Source organism: Ranitomeya variabilis, chromosome 7 (genome assembly GCF_051348905.1).
Source record: "Ranitomeya variabilis isolate aRanVar5 chromosome 7, aRanVar5.hap1, whole genome shotgun sequence".
In the NCBI taxonomy this organism is placed as follows: domain Eukaryota; kingdom Metazoa; phylum Chordata; class Amphibia; order Anura; family Dendrobatidae; genus Ranitomeya; species Ranitomeya variabilis.
The window spans coordinates 33109592-33127601 of NC_135238.1; the positions used below are offsets into that span (position 1 = coordinate 33109592).

An 18010-nucleotide genomic window follows, 5' to 3' on the forward strand; every position below is an offset into this window, starting at 1 on the left:
CATCATGTGCGGCCATTATACAGTATGGAGCATCATGTGCGGTCATTATACAGTATGGAGCATCATGTGCGGTCATTATACAGTATGGAGCATCATGTGCGGCCATTATACAGTATGCATGCGGTCATTATACAGTATGGAGCGTCATGTGTGTTCATTATACAGTATGGAGTGTTATGTGTGGTCATTATACAGTATGCATGCGGTCATTATACAGTATGGAGCATCATGTGCGGTCATTATACAGTATGGAGCATCATGTGCGGCCATTATACAGTATGGAGCATCATGTGCGGTCATTATACAGTATGGAGCATCATGTGCGGTCATTATACAGTATGGAGCATCATGTGCGGCCATTATACAGTATGCATGCGGTCATTATACAGTATGGAGCGTCATGTGTGTTCATTATACAGTATGGAGTGTCATGTGTGGCCATTATACAGTATGGGGCATCATGTGTGGTCATTATACAGTATGGAGCACTGTGTGGCCATATTTTTTTGTTTATAACTATTGTATATGAAACAGTGTGATCAGCAGTGCTAAATGGGTGTGCTTGGGACGTGGATATGGGTGTGACTAATTATGAATGGGTGTGGTCAGAGGCGTGGCCTAAAATTTGCCGCGGCGCGCTTTGCGCGCCGCAAACTTTGTCCCTCTTTCCCATCTTCAAAAGTTGGGAGGTATGCTTATTGCCATTCGCTCTGCATTAGAGCCGGCTGTCAGTGAGGGCCGGGGGCGCAGTTACAGCCACCACTCTCTATACTCAGCGATGGCTGAACCAGTGCCGACGCCACCCCCGTGACTGAAACCAGAACGCTGCCGGGGAAAATTATGTTCATTTTCTCCTCCCATCATTTGGCTACGTGCAGGCAGGTTAGTAACACTATTGGCCTGTAGATGAACCCCATAACTACAGATTCATAATGTTTTTTCTGGTGACAGGTTCCCTTTAACAGTATCAATTCTGTATTATTCCTGGGACTTGTGAGTCTGGCCAGTCCAGAAGCTATGGGGTTAATCCTTTTAGGTTTCTATCAGCTGTCAGCACTGGCTGGCACTGTTACTATATAAGGCCACGCTCACACTTTGCGGCGTCCCTCTGTGGGTTCTCCCGCAGCGGAATTGATAAATCTGCAGGGCAAAACCGCTGCGGTTATCCCTGCAGATTTATCACGGTTTGTTCCGCGGTTTCCGCTGCGGGATTACTCCTGTACTATTGATGCTGCATATGCAGCAATATGCAGCATCAATAGTAATGTTAAAAATAATAAAAATTGGTTATACTCACCCTCTGATGTCCGGATCTCCTCGGCGCTGCACTCGGCGCTCCGGTTCCAAAGATGCTGTGCCGAGAAGGACCTTCGTGACATCACGGTCATGTGACCGCGGCGTCATCACGGTCATGTGACCGCGACGTAACTGCAGGTCTTGCTCGCACAGCAACTGAGACCGGACGGCCGCGTGCAGCGCTGAGAGGTGAGTATAACATGATTTTTTATTTTAATTCTTTTTTTTACACTATTTATGCTTCCCAGGGCCTGGAGGAGAGTCTCCTCTCCTCCACCCCGGGTAGCAACCGCACATTATCCGCTTTACTTCCCGCAACGTGGGCACAGCCCCATGCGGGAAGTAAGCGGTTCAATGTATTCCTATGGGTGCAGAATCGCTGCGATTCTGCACAAAGAAGTGACATTCTGCGGGTTTTAAACCTAACGTCTGCAATTTAAGGGGTTCTTTCCATAATAAAGGTGAATACTTACTGATCATGGGGGTCTGACTGTTGAGAGTCCCACTGATCCTAAGAACATGGCTCTGAAGTGTTATATTCAGTGGTGGCCAAGCGTGTGCACCAACCATCTATTCATTGTCTATGGAACTGTGGGAGATCCATGGCCGTCCAGTAGACAATAATGGAAAGTTGGAGGTTTTAGGAGCCCATATATTTATAGGAAAGGTGATAACTTGCTGTTTGCTAAGTTTCTGACAGCTGAGATCCCTATTGATCCCGTGAACAAGGCTCCAAAATGTGGTGGCCACAAATGAGCACCAGTGCGTTACTAATTGTCAATGGGACTGGTGGCCAAGAACAGCGCTCAACTATCTTCAGTAGTTCCATAGAAATGGAGCGGTGGATTTTTTAAGAGCCCAGATATTCACAGGATAGGTGATACTTTGTTGAATACTATGGGTCTGGTAAGTGAGACCCCTAGAAATCCCAAGAAAAGGGCCCTAAAATGTGGTGGCCACAAATGAGCACCACTGCTTTATTCATCATCTATGGGACTGATTGAGAGAGCCAAGTACAGCGCTCAATTATCCTCAGAAGTTACATAGATAATTGATGGAATGGTGAAGTTTTATAGAGCCCAGATATTCCCAAGGTAGGTGATAACTTATTAATTACTAAGGGTATGTCTGAAGGGACCCCCCACTGATCAAAAGGATAGGTGATTACGGTACTTGCTGTATGCTAAGTTTTTGACTGCCGAGACCCCCTTTGAAACTGAGAACATGTTGTGACCACAAATGAGCGCCACTGCTCTATTCATTGTCCATGGGACTGGTGGAGATAGCCGAGGACAGCACTAAACTATCTTGAGCAGTCCCTTAGATAATTAATAGAGCGGTGGAGTTTTTAGGAGCTCAGATATTCACAAGGTAGGCGGTAGGTTGCTGATTGTTAAGGGTCTGAAAGCTGAGATCCCCTCTGATCCTAAGAACGGGGCTCTAAAATGTGGTGGCCACAAATGCATGCCACTACTCAGTTCATTGTCTATAGGACTGGTTGAAATAACCGAAAACAGCATTCAACTGTTTTTGGCAGTCCCATAGACAGATAATGGAGCAGTGGAGTTATTTAGAGCCCAATTATTAGGATTGGTGGGTTTCCCAGCCGTCAGACCCCCAGCGGTCAACAAGTTATCACCTATACAGACAATGAAGGGAAAAAAAAAATGAAGGGAAAAAAATGTTCAGGTACTGTACTGTGGTATCATTAAACATCTTCTATCCGTCTTTCATTCATATATTAAATGTAGGACTATGACTGAATAATGAATGTATTTAATGATATCGCAATGAGTTTTATCAAATCAATGTTATATTCCTAGGGCAGTTCTGAAACCAATAAGGTCTGTTGTAGGAAGGAAAAATAAAAAAAAATTAATTATTGATTTCCTTGCCTGGAGATTTATTAAAAAAATGTTTCCTTTACTTAAAACTTAAAGCATGGCCATCAATACACATACATAACCAGTGAGTGTTATATATCTGGTGACTAGAAGACTGCGGAAAGCTTAAGGATGTGAAAAATCAGGACAATCGTTGTTGGGAAGAACAGAGACAGTCATCTCTTAAGTCTTCTAGAACAATAGAAATACGGAACTTCTGGGAAATTTTATAAGAGAAGATTCTGCAAAAACTTATACAAGTATGGCAAGTGTCATGTGAACGATTGGTACCTGCTACATGTAGTTCATTTTAATGCAATATTCTCATACCTTAAAATGGAGAAGGTAATTGTCAATTTGTAGCCAACAGAAGATGCTCCATGGATGAAATGCAGTGCCACCTGGGAAAGAAAAGCTGGCATTAACGACGGGCACCACTCAATAGAAATATAATCAATATATCAATATAATCAATAATACATCAATAATCAATATAATCAAAGCTATAGAGGAAACAGGTCAACTATTACATACGATCCAATATGTCTGATTAAGCAAACAATTAAGCTAAAGCAATTCCACCAGTTTTCCCCTCTCTTTCTAATTTTTAATTGTTTCTGAACAAGTGGGGTGGACCCTTTGATGTCCCCCATTCACAGCACAGACAGAGAGAGATTCTTGCTGTTCTGTCTTTATGTAGCACATGTTCAAAAACAGCAGCATCATGAAGAACATTATACAGCAGTACTGAGCGATGTAGCTGTGAATCCAGCTCTAAGACGAAAAAAAGAATTCCTTTAAAACCAGTAACACTATCGATGTGTGTCTTTGCCTATCCTACTGCGCCTCCACTTTTTAAAGACTTTATTAAGTAACCGTGATCTGGTCCCCCAGTGAGCTGGCAGACCATTTTTTTTTAGCAGGATTCACTTTAGTATTTTGGATTAATGAGTTCTGGAGGCAGAAGAAGATGTGGCTCATAAGTATATGAAATAATACAAAATTGCTTGTACAATGGATTTATGAAACAACAGTGACTATATCAGACTCCTTGAAAGGGGTATGCAGGACTTTATTTTCCCTCCTATAGTACTAACACTTATTGGCAGGTAATTATCTGCCTGAACTGCCTAGCGATGATCTCTCTCAGCTCAGAGAAGTCACAGATGACTCTCTCGCTTCATGTGACATCACGTTGACAGAGCAGTTCCTTCTCTTCTGCTCTGCTTTGTCGACAGGACGTCACTGCTGACTTCATATTGATTAACAGCTGACTCTGTCTAACGCAGAGGGGAGTAGGCGATTAATCAATATAACATGGTCAGTGATGTCCCATCAACAGAGCAGAGCCGAAGAGAATAAACTGCTCTGTCAACGGCAGAAGAATCGAAGACTGCTGCTGACCGTGACCGCTGTGAGGCAGGAGAGATTGTCATAGGGCTGGACATTCAGGTGGTCAGGCAGGCGCATAGTAAAAAAAAAGTTGCGGAACCTAAAAAACAGAGACAATTGGGTTCTGTATTTATTTCTGACTGACTTAGGCATCTGGTCATCTTCAGTCTTTAACGTTAGACTTCTTTAATGAAACTTGGATGATTGACAGGGTGATGGGGGATGGGGAGTACAAACAAGTCAAGCCTAGCTATGGTTGTAGAGCATGTTTATTAATTATTCAGATTTCCATTCGGTAGAAGAAAAAGAACCTTTGATTTACAATATCTAAGAGAGGACATTTATAATGGAATATTCTATGAATGTGTATAGCCATAATAAAATATGAAGACACTCAAAATAATAAAAAAAAAAACAATTTTCAATAACTAAGTATGTTCCATTGATTATTTGAATATTATATTGGTATCAATAATTGTAAAAACTGTTTTTTACAGGGCAAGCCCCTGTAGACAGTCACGTAACTTGAAACTCATGGACCCCAATGCAAAAGTTGCAACGGGGCCCCCCAATTATTGCAGGTCTTTAATAGCATTGGTCTTTTTATACGCACCTTTTTGGGCCCTGTCACAGGTTCCTTCTCCGGTATCACACAGTCAACAGAGCAAGAGAATAGTGAACAATTCCAAGACCTTTATTTAGGCAAAACACGAAAGGTCCATATATACAATCCATCACACAAAGGACAAAATATTCCAGAACATGAATGCATTTCAGTAACAGGATAAAAGTCCAACAATCCAGCGCAGAGGATAACAGTCCATATTCCCTCCTTTCTCTCTCTGATGTGCTGTCTTCACATCATGGGTCCACACAGGATCTGAATTCCCCCCAGCTCCTGTCCTCTCCTTACGTCCAGAAATAGTCAGACAGGTTGGGACGGTTTACAGGCCTCCCACACCTGACAGAGGTGCCTGGTGGATTAAGGCACTACAGGGGGTCATTGTTTCAACAAGCTAGTTCAATATGTCATTAGCATATTAGCAAACAGGTTTATTCACTGACCCTGTGGAGAGATAACTGTTATGATCCGGTGACCCTGGAGCCGCATGAGACTATCTCTGGAGTAGGTGGTACCTGTACTGACCGCAATCCTAATACTGAGACTGCAACTAGAAGAAGCCGTGGGATGTTCCTAACATGGCCTAGACACCTCGACACAGCCGGAGGACTAAATACCCCTAAAGTTGGAAATGGGAAATTCTATCTTGCCTCAGAGCAGATCCCCAAAGGATAGGCAGCCCCCCACAAATATTGACTGTGAGTTTAAGAGGAAATACGTACACAGGCAGAAAAGACAGAATTTAGCAAAAGAGGCACTTCTAGCTAAATAGAAAAGGATAGGACAGAGTTCTAAGCGGTCAGTATAAAAACACTAGAAAAATCCACAGCAGAATATACTATATTCTACATCTAACTAAAGACATAGAATGTATATCTGCATCTCCAGAGAAACCAGCATGACAGGAAAATCCAAACAAAGTCTAAGCTGGACAAAAACACAATAGATTGCACTGCACATAAAAGCACACTGCATGCGTGCTACAGAGAACAAAAACCAGACACTTATCTTTAGCCGAAATGACAGCAGGGCAAGAGGAGCCAAACAGAGATGCAATCCCTCCAAGATACAATGGACAACTGGCAGGGATAGATGGATCCTACACACCTAAATACCTAATAGAGCTGCAATAAGCAGAAACACCTGCCCAAGCTTACAATCCAGAGACCACTGCACTACCACTAACAACCACTGGAGGGAGCCCAAGAGCAGAATTCACAACAAATAACAGTACAGAAATGTGGGGGCTGATATCAGATGGCAAATAACAGCCATTCAATTGGCAAATAACTCATACTACAAGAGAACACCATGATAATCAGTAAAATATAAATATACACAAAATGATACCCACATAACATATCACACCATCACAGGCCCCTAAAGGCTCCAGGGCCCGGGTACGATTGTAACCCCTTCACCTATTGTAGTTATGCCCCTATAGGTAGAATACTTCCCCAAACGGGTTCACCTTTCTAAAAAAAAAAAAAAGGAGACTGAATTCCATAAATTGCAAACATCAATTATCATATTTGGAAACATCAGTTAAAATGGGTAATTTAACTACAATGTTACACTTTCCTAAAACAAAAGAATGAATTTCACGGAAGCCTGAATCCATCTATTTTAATTTGTGTTATTATTGCCAGCTCGAAATGTTTTGTGTTTCTCGGTAGACTCTACAGCCCCAGGTGCTCTCCACTCCGAGATATTGGCCAAAAAAAAACATCGTACTCCACTGAACGTATCCTCGAAGTTCACCCGAAAAACCTGGGTAAGACGACCAGCCGAGGGAAAGCATATTACTGCAGCAGGTGAGGATATCACACCTGATGTTATACCGAGCAAGAAAATTTGATTTCAGCCGAGTCGCGGAGCTCGGAGTGTACAGCGGGAACATTAATTATTTTCTAGAACACATTTTCAAAAGAAGCCTATTGCTTAGTACCATCACTCCACATTAGTCTAGGCACTAAAAAAAATAAAAAGCCGCTGATAGTTCAGAATACGGAGAGGTACAGTGAGATCCTGCATTGAAGGACTTTAATGTCTGCAGGCTCTGATAAGCATACTGTATTTCATCCATAATTATAAATTGTATTCGTATAATTACTGACACAGTCAGTGAACAGAGAAGGAGCTGAGATTGTATTCATCCCTTTCACTTTTCAGAACAGGAGTAATTAATGCTGAGATCAGCAGTTGGAGCCATTGGCGAGACCCTTCATTATCATTTTTGCTCAAGTCAATCTCTGGGTAATATTAAAAATACATATATGAAGTGTGGGCAGAGCTGTCTTCCAGATTTGGTTTCTTGGCTTCACAAAGCACAAATCTGATGTCTCCATTATGACCATGGCAAGCACTTTTCTCAGGACTCATACCTTATTACATATCATATTATAGCAGCTTTTCCCACAGCTATTTTTTGGTAAGGCAGGTCTGGCATGTGCCCTGTATGTGCCAGACTCCTACAATGTGACCTACTCACTCCTCTTATATGCAGGATTGCTTCTTCTTGCAATCTTATTTCAGATAGCTACACCTCCAGCTCCATTACGTATCACAGCACTTGTTCCTCAATTCCCCTATGTGCTACACCACTGCTTACAGAGTTCTCCTATATACCCGACTGATGTATATTTAGCTTTCCTATGCAAAAGATCACTGATAGCTTTACTTTGTGCCAGACCGCTGTCTATCCATCTCTCCTATGTGTCAGACCACTGTCTATCCAGCTCTCCTATGTGTCAGACCACTGTCTATCCAGCTCTCCTATGTGTCAGACCACTGTCTATCCAGCTCTCCTATGTGTCAGACCACTGTCTATGCAGCTTTCCTATGTGTCAGACCACTGTCTATCCATCTCTCCTATGTGTCAGACCACTGTCTATCCAGCTCTCCTATGTGTCAGACCACTGTCTATCCAGCTCTCCTATGTGTCAGACCACTGTCTATCCAGCTCTCCTATGTGTCAGACCACTGTCTATGCAGCTTTCCTATGTGTCAGACCACTGTCTATGCAGCTTTCCTATGTGTCAGACCACTGTCTATCCAGCTCTCCTATGTGTCAGACCTCTGTCTATCCAGCTCTCCTATGTGTCAGACCACTGTCTATCCAGCTCTCCTATGTGTCAGACCACTGTCTATCCAGCTCTCCTATGTCAGATCACTGTCTATCCAGCTTTCCTATGTGTCAGACCACTGTCTATCCAGCTGTCCTATGTGTCAGACTACTGTCTATCCAGCTCTCCTATGTGTCAGACCACTGTCTATCCAGCTCTCCTAAGTGTCAGACCACAGTCTATCCAGCTCACCTATATGTCAGACCACTGTCTATCCAGCTCTGTAATGTGTCAGACCACTGTGTATCCAGCTCTACTATGTGTCAGATCACTGTCTATCCAGCTGTGTAATGTGTCAGACCACTGTCTATCCATCTCTACTATGTGTCAGACCACTGTCTATCCAGCTGTGTAATGTGTCAGACCACTGTCTATCCATCTCTACTATGTGTCAGACCACTGTCTATGCAGCTTTCCTATGTGTCAGACCACTGTCTATCCTGCTCTCCTATGTGTCAGACCTCTGTCTATCCAGCTCTCCTATGTGTCAGACCACTGTCTATCCAGCTCTCCTATGTGTCAGACCACTGTCTATCCAGCTCTCCTATGTCAGACCACTGTCTATCCAGCTTTCCTATGTGTCAGACCACTGTCTATCGAGCTGTCCTATGTGTCAGACTACTGTCTATCCAGCTCTCCTATGTGTCAGACCACTGACTATCCAGCTCACCTATATGTCAGACCACTGTCTATCCAGCTCTGTAATGTGTCAGACCACTGTCTATCCAGCTCTACTATGTGTCAGATCACTGTCTATCCAGCTGTGTAATGTGTCAGACCACTGTCTATCCAGCTCTACTATGTGTCAGATCACTGTCTATCCAGCTGTGTAATGTGTCAGACCACTGTCTATCCAGCTCTACTATGTGTCAGATCACTGTCTATCCAGCTATGTAATGTGTCAGACCACTGTCTATCCAGCTCTATTATGTGTCAGATCACTGTCTGTCCAGCTCTCCTATGTGTCAGACTACTGCTTAAGCATCTTTCTGCTGTGCCCGACAACTCCCTACACATCCCTCCTATGAGCCAGACCACAGCTTACTCATCTTTCCTATGTGTCAGACTAATGCTTATACACCAGACTGACATTTAATTTGTCTCTCCTATGTGAAAGAATACTGATAGCTGTCTTTGTGTTAGTCTTCTGTTTACCCAGCTATCCTATGTCCAATCTGCTGATTAGCTCTTATTATTTGCAAGACCACTGCTTACTCTTCTCTCATATGTGCCAGACCATTGCTTACCCAGCTCCCCTATGTGTCAGACAACTGCTCATCCAGCTCTCCAATTTGCCCGATAGCTCCTTACACATTCCTCCTATGTGCTATACCATTGTTTACCAAGTTCTCCTATATACCAGACTGCCGTGTATTCAGGTTTTCTATATGTAAGACCACTGTTAGCTCTCCTTTGTGTCAGACCACTGTCTACCTGGCTCTTCTATGTGCCAGACTACTGCTTACTCATCTGGTTTATTCTTTAAAGGCTATTGATACCTGTCTCTCTGGTTTCTCCCTTAGAGAGGGTTGAGGTTGAAAACAACAGATCAGAGTGTGGAGATGAGGGAAAGCATCTAAGTTATCAGGGAGAGCAGATCACACAAGCTGTAGATAGGGAAGAGAGCACACACACACAACTGATGCAAATCACAGCACCACAATTGGTCACCACCATTTTACACGTTGTAAAAGATTGCATACGGGATGGAATGGTCACATGACTTCAGGTCATACCTTACAGCTATCACATCACATGGTATAGCACAGACAATCAATAGGGACTATCACAGTCTTTATAAAAGCAGAAGCAGTGAATGCAGTAGTCATTTAAGGTGAATCTGGATAATGAAAGGATGTCATACAGATAAAGAAAAAGAAGAGACTGAATAAACTGTGCGGATGGTGTGTGATAGCACAGCAGGGGAAAGTAATGTATGTGTAAAACTTAATCATACAGATTTCATTGATGTGGAGTGAAAAATGAATTTCCTGGTGCAATTCAGTGAAGCTGGCAATTTGATCGTCTCTGGTCTATAATCTTAAAGAGAACCTGTCAACAGGATTTTGTAATGTAAAGTAAAGACATGGCTGTAATGGCACTGTAATGCTGATTAAATTGATACCCTTGTTCAAGAAATCCACTTTGTGATCCTTCTTTAATCATCAATTGAAGTTTTCTTATGTCTAGATTTCGGTGCACAGGGGCCGGACTGTGCACTGGGTCTTCTCCTCCATGCCTGTTATTCCCCGGCCCTTCCATCTGCCTCTGGTTTGTGATTGATAGATCACTCCTAAGATGTCAAACTGAGGAGGCAGATCATATATAGACCGGAGGGCAGCAGAGGGGCCGGGGAATAACAGACAGGGAGGAGAAGACTCAGTGCACAGTCCGGCCCCTGTGCACCAAAAATTAGATATCATAAAACTTAAGACTAAAGAAGACTCACAAAGCGGATTTCTTCAAGAAAGGTATCAATTTAATCTGTATCACAGCGCCATTACAGCCATGTCTTTCCTTTTTTCATTGTCTTAATCCAAGATGGCCCATACCTCACAAACAGGCGCTGTATTTTCTCCTCTCTACGCAGAAACAACACAGCGCATTTCACTATGCCGGGAGAAGCTGTCATGTAAGCTTTGCTTAACCACATTCTGGTCGTTCACGGGTCCTTTCAGGTGGATTTTAAGTGCTGGGTCCATGTTTCAGCTCTAGGTTCCATGTAATGTTTAGATTTCTGTCTACAAAGTACATAATAGAAGTGAATTATATGTTGATAACATCATAGCAGCCTGGTTTTATCTACTCGCTGTCATGTTAGATACAATGTTTTTTTTGCACTTTTTTTATTACTTAGGTAGCTCATTGCATATACATATGATCTGTCAGGATCAGTGACGGACTGGGGAGGTAATGGCCCACCAGTAACATTGATATGGGGGCCAGTGTTCAGCTTCATGTAAATATTACATTACCCTCTTTCACAAATTTACTTCTGCTTCCATATAAACATAAACTAAGTAGTTGTTGAATGAATGATGAGATGATGCTTTTGTCTGTACATAGCGAATTAATGCATTGCTCATGTTTGGGGTAAATAGATTACTCTTGCGAAGCGGCCCACCGGAGGATTCTCCTGTTCTCCTGTGGGCCAGTCCGAGCCTGGTCAGGATCTATCAAGATCCAGATGAAAACGGGATCATAGTTCCGAACTTTCATCATGAACCCTGTAAAAGTCATGGTGGCAGGATAACCAGAACCATGTAAAGTAGATGTACAGTATCCAGGTGAAGATCTGTAATTTATTTTCCATTCTGATTGGATAGGTTCATGGTTTATAAGTTAACTCTGGTTTACCCCAGTGAGAGTTAAAGGAGTTGTCAGCTCTGCACAGGATGAGGGATAGACTGTCGATTGCTGGTGGTGACGCCAGTGAGACCCCAACTGTTCCCGAGAACTGATGTTCCCAGTCTGAATGAAATGGAAGAACACACGCTCTATTGCCACTCCATTCAAACAGGGGATTTAAGACCCTCTCTCTTGGGACTGGAGGGACCAACAGTGATCAGCAAGTTTCTAGACTTGTGACCCACACCACTGTAAATCTTCCCTGGCTAAAATATTACTTTTATCACTGTTTTTTTCTACTACTATAGAGGAAATGATGCTCTATACAGAGATAACCGTCACTCACTAAACAGGACCTCCTGCTGGACTCCTAGGACACAACATCAATAAGGTTTAAAGGGAATCTGTCAGTAGGTTTTGCACGGATTCCAGCATAGTGTCACTTACTAATATGAGTCTTAATAAAATCAGTGTTTTATCAGCAGGAGATTATCACTACAGGACTAGATGTCTCGTGCCTCCCGGTCTAACCACACCCCCACCAGCTTTCTCTCAATATACATTGCACACAGGAAGCAGCCAATCAGTGGTGTGGGCGGAGTTATACAGAGCTCTGCTAGATCTGCAACAGAGAAAACTGTAATTCTATCACAACTGCTGCACCCAGTAAACTAAGTGACACATCTCTGGAATCAGGGTCTCTGTCCCTACACGGTGCTGCTCTCAGATTACACATCAAAAACTTGCTGAAAGTTTCCCTTTAATACGTTTTTAAGAATCATCCAATGAAGAAATAAACCCGACTTGCACATAGTTGGCTCCAAAGTCAGCTCTATTGGGCTTAACTTTTACAGGCTCATTGGTGCCCATTAATGTGGTTGAGCCACTGTGACACTGACTATTATTATTATTATTGTAAAGTCGGATATATTAGACTAGAACATGTTGTGTAAGTGGGATCGCTCTGACAACATATTGACATTGCTTATTTTATGGTGATATATATCATATAAATCTACTCCTTATCGGCTTGGCAAGGGTTAAGAACGGAGACGCCGCGTTGATCTAGTACACTGACAGGAAGGTAGGCATCTGGAACTGCGATAGATGCTGCTGAGATATTCCCACTTGCCAAGCAGAAGGGCACCGCTGCACAGAATCCTACTTTATTGGAAAATTACCTGGGGCTATCCCCATATTGCGCCGCTGTGAAGCTGTGTTCACTTCTCCTTAGCAGCAATTGATGGCATCCCTAAACTGGAAGGGTGAACAGCTGAATTATAAACTGGCATTGACTAGAAGCAGCTGAAGGGAAGCTACGACTGCGGAAATTTCACAAAACACCAACTGTGCCCTGTTGTGGGAACGCTGCAGCTCCTGGCGCCTTTCAATCATGTCGATACAACCAATAAAAACTGGATTATTTACCAGCGCAAGGCAGAATATGAAGCAAAAACTGACATTACCAGGATCTCAGCTGAAAGCTGGCATCATGAAAAGTGCGACAGGCCAAATCTCAGCAAGCAGGAAGAATCAAAGTAACAACATATTTACAGATTTATTTTTTTTTTTTTCACATTATATAAGGAAACACCATTCTATACAATGTACAGAAATACAGGGACGGATATACCATATGGACGTCCAGGGCAGCTGCCCGGGGACCCAGTAAGTGCAGGGGCACACTGCCACCTAAAAGCAGCTTCCTCTTAGAAATTTCACTTAGAGCCGTTGATTTCAATGCCAGGTTTTCAGCATGCCGCAGAGATAAATAATACAGTGTTTATTTTCCTATATCGGGACCATGTGTGACTGTACCGTTCCAACAGTCAGTAGTGTCTCCCCACATCAGAAATAAACTTCTTGCTGCAGAAGATAGCGCTTGCAAAAGACGACCCTGTCAGTCTATTCAAAGTATCTAAATAAAGAAGAAGCAACTTAACACATGATTAAAAATCTCCTTCCAAGTTGTATATATAGCTCCTATGTAGACCTATGTGTCTCCAAGGTTACAGACTACAAACAAACCCTGTATGTAGTCAGATCTTCCTGATCATGTGTGTGACGACACAGCATTTTATCTTAATTAATCAGACCTCTATTTTCATCAAACTCTGAGGAATAGACTGTTATCCATATGCTGACTTTTGAATTTATGTGTTTCTTTCTTGTTGGTCAAGAGAACACAGACTTTTGTTCGTATAAGAATGTAATATTGACTTGTAAGTTGACATTTGATGAAACATATTGTGCTGTTGTCCTGGATGACTAGAGACACAGGATAACTGAAGAATGATGTTTGCTGATATGTTGATTACACATTGTCCAGGGCAGCTAGCTTATTGACTTGCAAAACAGAGGAGGAAAAATGATGCAAATAGATTAAATAATTAAATAAGGTGAGTTGATCTCATCACCATTCTTCCCCTTTACCTCTGGATGCTGGCTTGAAGGACTGTTGTCAGCTGTAAAAAAAAGATATATGCGTCTGTAATAGATACCTCCATATCCAGATATACATCCAGACATCCAAACATCCAACTAACCAGAGACTTCTACAAGACAGCAGCCAAGACACCATGGCTCCATCACGAGGGACACAGATTGGTCATTCTACCGGATGCCAGCTTAGGAGAACATGGCCCCAGCTGAAAGAATACAGATCTGCTCCACTGACCATTGCTGAATCATGAATAAGTTTGGGGTAGAGAGGATTTGGACCCACTGGTCACCTGGCTCCATGGAGATGTTTGGAGAAGCCAGGTTGTGACCCTCTGGTTAACTGACCTTGTCCCTCAATGGACTGTCATCTTCCTAAGCTTGGTGTTACCTCCTCTCTCTGTTCATGCCACAGGTAGGGTAGTCAGCCCTGGAAGTTCTGAAGTAACAGCTGCTCTTATCCTGGTGAGTCAGCGGTAACGTGAGACTCTGTAATTTCCACCATCTTGGGTATTTTGCTCGGGTTGTTCTATTTGTTATCTGCCTGTTTTGTGCTTCAATAAAGTATTGCCACACTGTTTCACCCTCACCCCGTGTTGTCTGAGTAGTATATTATGCCCACAGGGAAAGGAGAGTGGGTGTTCGGTGGGATGATCCCTGATCCATGCAGTTTCGGCTAGCAGACCACTGTACTCACTGACCCCTGTGTCCCAACAATGTGTTTCTGTGTTTCCTCTGCCCCTTCTTCCTGCTAACCTACAGATAACAGTCAAAGAGAGAGTATCACATGGCTTTACAATATGACTACCCACAAGCTTTAAAGGGAATCTGTCAGCAGGTTTTTGCTATGTAATCTGAGAGCAACATGATGTAGGGACAGAGACCCTAATTCTAGTGATGTGTCACTTACTGTGTTGTGTTCTGCTGTATCAATAAAATCAGTGTTTCATCAGCAGGATATTATCACTGGTGGACTAGCTGTCTTCCTCATCTTACCACACCCCCACCACTGATTAGCAGCTTTCTGACAATATACATTGTACACAGAAAGCAGCCAATCAGTGGTGTGGGTGGGGTTATACACAGCTCAGCATTTCGAGCTCTGCTAGATCTGCAGCAGAGCAAATTGTGTTGTATTACAACGGTTGCACCCAATAAACTAAGTGACACATCGCTGGAATCAGCGTATCTGTCCCTACACCTGCTGCTCTCAGATTACATAGAAAAAAATGCTGATAAATTCCCTTTAACCGTGAAGACAGGTTGATTTCCATATCAACACAAAATGATAAGAGATTTTTAAGCAAGAAAAGTTACTTATTTTTTTAGATTTTTTTGGACTCATTAGAGCAATAACTGGGTTGTCCAAGTTTGGAATGAAAATCTACAGTCATTTTATGTGACTGCATACTTGTGAATCCTGTCAGGAATCTACGGTGCCAGCATGACCACCCAGTCATGTGACCACAAGTTTGCAATATGAATACGTCCAGTAACATTCCGACTAGACGTGCATGACCTTGAGCGATGCTGCACACGTCTAGTCGAATTGTGGCCGGGAGTGTGCATATTGCATACTGGTGGTCACGTGACCACCCACTCCTGGCACATGCACTCGAGAATCCTGACAGCACGCATTGTGTGCGATGTGAGGATTTACAAGTCTGCAGTCACATAGACAACAAACGTGGACAACTCCTTTAAACATTTGTTGTTCACACCCTTCATACTGCTAGATCTCACTTTGGACTGATTATATGTATTTTTTTAATATATAATTGTATATTATCATTATAGTTCTGGACTACCTTCGGCTCTCAATGAGCCTTGGGCACCCATGATGCTGCCGCCAGTTAACAGGTTGCCCTTCCTTTGACCACTTCTGATAGGTTCTAACCACTTCCTACCATGGACACACCACAATACCTAAAATTTTGTCACCCTTGTCAAAGTCACTTACGCTTGCTCATTTTTCATACTTCCAACATATCAATTTTAAGAACTCAAAATTCCCTTGCTACCTAATACATCCTACCCACGGACGCAAGATAATTAATATTATTCACTTTACCTCTCTGTAGTTTCATTTCTATGGCCGATTGGAGTATAGTAATATAAAAGAGTAATAAAATAAATAACACAAAAAAATAAGACTGTATTTAAATATCGGCTATTATTTTGTTAAAATCTTTTTTTTTCATTTCTCATTTATATAAAAAAAATAAATAAAAAAAGAAGACTCTAAGAACATCATCTTCAAATACTTGATTCTCTTTTCCCTTTTTTGCTAAAACCTTTTTCTTTTCAGAGTAAAATCATTTTCCTCAGCATAAAAAAATAAGATTTTAGAACAACTGTAATGTAAAGTAATAGCCCCATCGAAAGTAATGTTTTATGTCTGTTCTCCGGAGACATATTTATTTCTTTTAATGGAAGCTTCTCACTTTTAGAAATATGTTTTTATATATATACGGTATTTGCTTTGATGTATTTTCTTCCACAAAGAAAAGAAACCATAAAACAAAATCAGCACCGCGCCGTTCCGAGGTATTAAGGTATTATAAAAGGAAAAGATGGTTAATATTATTCCTAGAAAAAATGGAAAAACAAAGGCTTATAAATATTTTGATTTCTATTTACCATTGATATGTATTGCAACAATTTAAAGAATATATCCCCCAAGGTATAAGTTTAGTAAGAAGATTTTGATAACGTTTTTGCTTTTTTATACAGTCAATTTTTTTTTATTTTTGCAGGGAGAAGAGAATAGAAAATCCATTTGACATAATGAAACTTAATGGGTATTTATAAATGTTTTTGGGGTGTAGATAGGAAGTGGAGCTTACATATGTCCTGAAATTTTGGAAGAAATGATTGTTCTCTCTGTAAAAAATGCAAGAAAGCTTTGAAACTTTAGATGAAATTCTGTAATCTTACGTCCTGCACTGACTAAGTGTGCACTAGAGAAGAAGCTGGGAAATGTCAAGTCTGCCCATCGTTACCGTGTTGTAAGAGGTGGCAAATAGTGGCCCAGAAAATAGGGTTGCGGATATTAAAAAAAAAAATACTCTAATAGAAATGGTATATAAAAAAATAAACTAAATGATAAAAAATATATATTAGGTCATAAGTCAGGAACCTCTGGAACAAAGGAGCTTTGCTTTAGGCTAGGGTCACACAATCGTATTTTTTCGCATCCAAAATAATCGGGCTAATTAGTATAATCACACTCTGATCAGCGTTTGATCAGAGTGTGGTTATAGTGTGATCCCATTTTCCCAGATGAAGATTAGATGGAAAAAAAATGTCTCCGTCTTCACAATTTTTCCAGTAAGTGAAAATCAGACTGCAATTAGATGACATCCGAGTGCAGTCCGATGTTTTCCATGGACTCGTTGACTTGAATGGCCGAGTGCGATCTGAATCGGTCCAAGGAAAAAATCAGATACGTGCACAACCTCATAGAATAATTGATACGAGTGCGATTTGATGTTTTGCCGATCACTCTCGGACTGAAAATATGGTCGTCTGCACAAGCCTTTAAGATGTACATATTTGCCTGCTGAACAGTCACGATACATGCAGCTTCAGGGACTTGAACATATTTTTCTAGCATGCCGAAGACACTCGAGCATGCTGAGATAACACCTTTTCCAGCACGTTCGCTCATTACTATTTGTAGTCTGTAGCTATGATGTCACATAGGAATACATTGGAGTTGTAAACACAAATCCTGACTGATCCTGCAGTCATGTCTTTCTTCATTCTTACAACCCCCTCTTCTTGGTACCCTACAGAAAGCAGATTGACTGCAGGATTCGATTACACAGGGTCTGATGGCAGAGACTACAAGGGTGCCATAAACCCAGGGCGAAACCCACGCAAACATGGGGAGAACATACAAA

The 18010-nt window shown here is 41.9% G+C and overlaps 1 protein-coding gene across 2 annotated transcripts in view; it reads right to left on the bottom strand.

Annotated features, from left to right (window-relative positions):
* ELFN1 (extracellular leucine rich repeat and fibronectin type III domain containing 1) overlaps positions 1 to 18010 on the bottom strand; it is a 563663-nt gene that overhangs the window by 163392 nt on the left and 382261 nt on the right. For both annotated transcript variants that reach the window (XM_077274786.1, XM_077274787.1), the window contains exon 4: positions 3510 to 3580. The gene's annotated coding sequence lies outside the window, so the exon portion shown is untranslated. The remainder of the gene's footprint in view (positions 1 to 3509; positions 3581 to 18010) is intronic.